Here is a 6,675-nt window from a genome sequence, read left to right on the forward strand (position 1 = left end):
AATAGTGCTAATAAAAATAAACAAACATTTATAACGAGCAACTATTTCTGAGAAGCAATAGATTAATTTTGAGATGTACTAAAAACAACTCAACATTTATATTCTCAGGTTAGTGACCAGGTAGAAATTTAAGATTATGGATAGTTTATATGTGATATGAAATATATTTATTTGTCAACATAGTCTTACTGTGCAGCTTAAGTTGACCTCAAATTGACATTTATTTTGCTATATTCTTTCCAATATATCTGTGCACCTTCCATGGTCATGTGTATTTAAAATATTTCTTTCCTATATTAAACAGTTGGGCATATTTTGTTAAGCAATGTAAGTCTTATAGCTCCTTATGTCACTCTTTGGTCACTTATAAAACTAAGATAACAAAACATAGCTATTAGTCATACATCTCCAATCAGAAAATATATATTAAGTTTATCTGAAGAAAGGTGTTTGTGTTTCAGTGTTGTGTAGTTCAACCATGAAAGATCTTTGTTTTCCCCTAAAGGTAATGGGAAATAAAACACTGCCAGTGTCTCACAGCTCAGAGTTGGAAGAATTTAGAAATCAAACCGACTATCTAGTGGACTTATTCCCCTGGCTTTACGATAGTTTCCTTGGGAAAGGTATGAGAAGTCTCTTCATACCACCAATGCAGATGTAAAACTATGTAAGCAGAATAGTCTCTAGACAGTAAAAATATTTGATATGACTTAAAATACCCCAAACAGCACCATCAATTGGGTGCGAAGTATTCAAGTATTCAGCTGTGAACCTAAGGGGCATTTCTAACTTAACTCACACTTCTTGTATTTTGCTCCCTTCTATACACAAATCACTCAGTTTAATTATGTTCATCATAATTTCTTGACTGTGGACTATGGCACTATACTGAACATAATCACTAGCATTCACAGTGAGCATGAATCTAGTTAATTATTGTATCATCACTGTTTTTACATAGAAGTCAGAAAAGTTTGATCAAGTTTTGTAATCTTGCTCAAAGATTAAAAATAGATTGAAATATTAAAGATTAAAAACACAAAGGGAGCTATTATAAACTTCAATAACCCAAATTCATGGATATGCTCATTATTTTCAATAAAATAAGCAGTAATTAGTTGCCCAAATCATATTGCTCTAAAATCTCAAAAAATAGATTTGAATAAAACAGTCTTAATAGAGTTCTTTTCATGCCCAGAGTGACACTTGTTCTGGCACATTTGTAAGTCAGCAGGATGCTTTGGACCAATTTTTTCTTTTATTGAATACAAGAATGAAAAAACACTTAAAGATAGATGGGACTCTATGCTCAACAAATCTATATTTTTATTTACATTTTAAGTAAAGAGATATTGATGATGCATGAAGTATAACCAATTATTGTAACTCAAGCAAAAATGAACTGACTCTTGGGAAAACGTTTTAATGACATTTTGTTTGTTAGCTTGTATATGTTTTCACCCACATCATGTAGCAAGATTAATAAAAACCCGGGCACATAAATTGGGGTTCAACGTGAAGGTGAGAAAAACAAAGCAACCAGCCACAGATCTTAGCTCTTCCTCAGTCTGATATGGTGTTCCTGCCTTCAGAAATCTCAGAATAAGACTCTGTCTGAGAATTGTCTCCTCCCATCTTATACTTCTTTCTAGGGCTGAGATTAATTGTGTACAAAACTACTGCCAGGTTTCTATAGCAAACTAGTGTGACTATTGGGATTAATGGTATGAGTCACCACTTCTAGGTCTATAAGGCTGACAATTGGAGATGTTTTACTCTCTGATCTTCAGTCAAGCTTTATCTATCAAAATACAAATGAATTATCACTACAACATCACATAATTTTTTTAAATATTTTGGAACTTTTATGGAAAATTTCCTAGTGCATATTCATCACACAATTGAATAGATTTTATGTCTTTTTTCTTCAAGTATATCATGACTGTGACATCAAAAACCTTCTTTACCATGTTGTAACTCCATGTTGTAACTCATTCTAACTCCCAGTCATCTTTCTCTTCTGAAACAGTCTCTCTTTCATGTCTGAAAAAATAGTTCTCACTCAAAGAAATAAAAAGAAATTGTTTATTATGGAAAAAAGTATGATGGACCATGGCTAAGAAACCCGGAATAATGTTTTCCAATATCCTGTTCTACATGGGAACAATTTCAAAGAAAAACATAAATAGAGACTTTTGTCAAATTTATCAAGGGAAGCATTAGGTAAAGTATTTTTAAAATACAGAAAAAAAACTCAGGTACAGAACTCAGATGCCTTCTAAAGTTCTTAGTATATTGGTTGATGGAGCCAACAAAATATATAGATATAGATATATAGATATATTCATATATATATATATATGAATATATAATATATATACAAAACCAAGAATATGTATATATATATATATGTGTGTGTGTGTGTGTGTGTGTGTGTATGTGTGTATTCAAAGTTTACCTCATAATCACATAAGGATTTGGGAGGAATATTGCTGCAATGGAAGCAGAGATGGCCTCCAGTCATTTAGTTCTAGACTTGCAACATTCTAGCCTCTTCACCACATGAAGTTCTTATTTTTTTTTAAAACATAAAAATATTTATTAAACAAACCTGGACTCAATATTATTATTTTATCAATTAGACAGCAGAAAATTTTTGGCTAGGGCAAATGTATGGAGATATAAACAAAAATCACAGTGATTATTTTAATTATGCAACTGGATTACAAAATAAGAAAAGAAAAAATGTCTTTCTCATTCCACGTGATAATTTCAAATGAGCCAGCAGGTGCTCAGCAGCGGGGACAGGGCATCTGCATAGTGTATATGGCTCCTGTGAACACAGGAAGTCTTATAGTGAACTCCCCCACTCTGAGAAGAATTAAGGTCACCAGAGGGGTTTGAGCCTGACCTCAGAGGACCAGGAGGACCACAAAGTCTCCAGCTCACTTCCCCTAAGCCACATAGGTAATAACATATATTACATGACCAACCCGAGCAACCTACCTGTCACCCTAAAATGACAGTGTGTAAAGATTTGCAAAGGTGTGAGGTTTGCAAGGCAGATTAGATGGAAGCATGGCAGTTCTAAATAGTCAGTCAGCCTTCATGTTTACCTCCTCTTTCAAGGAAGTAACATCCACAAGCAAAATCCTCTAGAACAATACGTTTTTGACATAGTGGGATCTGACAACTAAAATAAAGAAAATCGTTGTATTGCCAGTATCTTAAGTATCTACCTTGTTTTAACACTTATAAAAATTTGAATTCAACATTTTAAACATGAAAAAGAAGAGGTAAGATTAGAAGGAATTCAGAGATTTGTCCAAATATTTCATAGGTATGTTCTGAAATCAGTGTGTTTTCGAGTTTATAATTAATATTTTTATCATTTTATGAAACTGTGCTACTCTAGTTGACTGTTCTTCTGACTTATTCAAACAAATTTTAAAAGAGTGAATAGTAATGTCCTCCAGTGTTCATATTCGTACAGACACAATATTCAATTAGGTGTTCTTAGACCAAGTTCAAGAACTAAGAAAGCCAACTGAGAATCTATAATGCCCAACCTAAGTAAAATAGAAAGAAAAGTTATACTGAAGAATTTAGAAATCAAGGCATGTCTCTGTCGCATCTACTTCCCTAGTTTAGCCAGGAGCAGTGGATACATTCGGAAGGGAAAAGTCATTGCCTTGGACTCTAAACCTGTACTGAACCAGTTGTGATGACAGTTCATTGCCCCATTCCCTTTGTGTATCTGCAATATTGACCTTCTGGAACAACATGAACTGTCACCACCACCCTCCCCAATTCCCTGTGACCTGAAGAGAGAGTAAATCTGCACCTGGTGGGTGGAGCTAGCAGAGAATGTTGCACTGGTTTCACTGTTTGCTGCGATTCAATGAGATATGACAGGCAGAGACTGATGTTCCTGTGCTAAGATCAGAGCTTACAGATGGAGCCTCTAGACCTGCCTTAGAATCATGTGCGAACCTGTGCACTCATAGGACAGACATATTTTACATCACTGGCTGTAGTTTGTTGTTTTGCTCTTTGGGCTCTTTTGTGGGGCGCCACCCAGCTCCTAAATAAATCAGAAGGAGCCTTATAATTAGTTATAAATGTCCAGGTTTAGCTTGCCATGTTTCCTACCAGCTTTTCTTAACTTATATTATCCTGTTTACCTTTTGCCTCATGGATTTCCCTGTTCTCTTACTTCTTTAAAACTTACTTAAACTCTTATGCTAAGGATTGTTGTATAGCTGGTTGGCTGCCCCCTGATGTCCTTCTCCACCTCTCACTCCATCCTTTCTCCAAGATTTCTTCTTCTATATAATCTCTCTGCCTGACAGTTCTGCCTATCCTTTCTCCTGTCTCGCTATTGGCCATATATAAGTATAGTTTCAAGAGCCTGCCCGCAGCGAGCAGGGTGGGCCCTTTGTTCGCAAGCTAACCAAGCAGCACGGAGTTTCGATCTGGGCACCGAGTGAAACATCATTGTGGTGAGTGAGTGCTGTGGTAGCTGGGAACATACCTCAGCCCGCCCATACTTCCTGGCCATCCTACAGGGGCTATACTGCCCATACCTCCTCTCTCTTCCTATCCCATACAGCTTAGATCCAGATCCCCCCACCCCCTGTCTCCCTCCCTCCCTCCATCTTTGGCCGCATAGCGCCTCCCTGCTCAGCCTGTTGGGGCGCTGGGACCGAACCCGAACCGGGAGGACAAAGGGGTGGCCGGTAGCTCCTTTGTTCCCAGAGCCTGCCCGCAGCAAGCAGGGTGGGCCCTTTGTTCGCAAGCTAACCAAGCAGCACGGAGTTTCGATCTGGGCCCCAAGTGAAACATCATTGTGGAGAAACATCTCTGGGGAGTGACATCACTGGGAAGGTACATCAGTGGGCAAGAAGACCTGATCCTGTAAAAGAAGATCCAAAGGGGAGTATTGGGAGGTAGAGATGGGCAGACGCCAATGCAAGAATTAACACAACAATCTGAAAAACAACACGAAACCACCAGAAGCCAGTGACCTCACAACAGGAGGACATGAACAGCTTAATCAAGAAGAAGTAGAAACAACTGACTTCATGAAAGTGATTGACACCCTTAAACAGCATATAAAAAACGCCCTTATAGAAATGGATGAGAAGTATAACAGAAAGTTCGAGGAATTGAGTAAATCCGTGAATGATACCCTAGGAAACCAAGGAAAAACAATCAAGCGGATAATGGAAACAGTTCATGACTTGAAAACTGAAATGGAAGCAAAGAAGAAAACACAAACAGAGGGCCGGCTGGACATGGAAAATCTAGGTAAACGAATAGAGACTACAGAATCAAGCATAACCAGCAGAATACAAGAGATAGAAGAAAGAATCTCAGATTCTGAAAATAACATAGAGAAAACAAACGCTCTGATCAAAGAAAACAGCAAGTCCAACAAACTCTCATCACAAAACATTCAGGAAATATGGGACACAATAAAAAGACCAAACCTAAGAATAATTGGAGTAGAAAAAGGAGAAGAAGTGCAGCTCAACGGTCCAGAAAATATACTTAGTAAAATTATAGAAGAAAACTTTCCCAACCTAAAGACAGATGTACCAATGAAGGTTCAAGAAGCATACAGAACACCAAATAGGCTGGATCAAAAGAAAACATCCCCTCGCCATATAATAATCAAAACACAAAACATACAGAATAAAGAAAGAATATTAAGAGCCGCAAAGGAAAAAGGCCAAGTTACTTATAAAGGTAAACCTATCAGACTTACACCTGACTTCTCTATGGAAACCATGAAAGCAAGAAGGTCCTGGATAGATGTACTCCAAAAACAAAGAGACCACGGATGCAAGCCCAGACTACTATATCCAGCCAAACTTTCGTTCACTATAAATGGAGAAAACAAAATTTTCCAGGATAAAAACAAATTTAAACAATACGTAGCCACAAATCCAGCCTTACAGAAAATAATAGAAGGAAAATCACTAACCAAGGAGTCCAACAATGACCACAATAACTCAGTCATCTAGAGACCCTTCACCAGCGCAAATCAAAGAAGGAAAACACCCAAACCCTACTACTAAAAAAGTGACCAGAGTTAACAACCACTGGTCATTAATATCACTTAATATCAATGGGCTCAACTCACCTATAAAAAGGCACAGGCTAAGAGATTGGATAAGAAAACAGGATCCAACATTCTGCTGTCTACAAGAAACACACCTCAACCAAAAAGACAGGCACCTACTCAGAGTAAAGGGCTGGGAAAAGGCTTATCAAGCAAATGGACCTAAGAAACAAGCAGGTGTGGCCATACTAATTTCTAACAAAGTTGACTTCAAACTTAAATCAATCAGAAGACATGGAGAGGGACATTTTATACTCATAACAGGAACAATTCATCAGGAAGAAGTCTCAATCCTGAATATCTATGCCCCTAATATAAAAGCACCCACGTACGCAAAAGAAACATTACTAAAACTCAAGGCAGCCATCAAACCGCACACACTAATAGTAGGAGACTTCCACACTCCTCTCTCACCAATGGACAGGTCAATTGGACAGAAACCTAACAGAGAAATTAGAGAATTAATGGGGGTAATGAAGCAAATGGACTTAACAGACATCTATAGATTATTCCACCCAAAGAGGAAAGAATATACCTTCTTCTCTGCA

Source organism: Microtus oregoni, unplaced genomic scaffold (genome assembly GCF_018167655.1).
Source record: "Microtus oregoni isolate MIOR12 unplaced genomic scaffold, Mior012 000012F_ref0000307, whole genome shotgun sequence".
NCBI lineage: Eukaryota > Metazoa > Chordata > Mammalia > Rodentia > Cricetidae > Microtus > Microtus oregoni.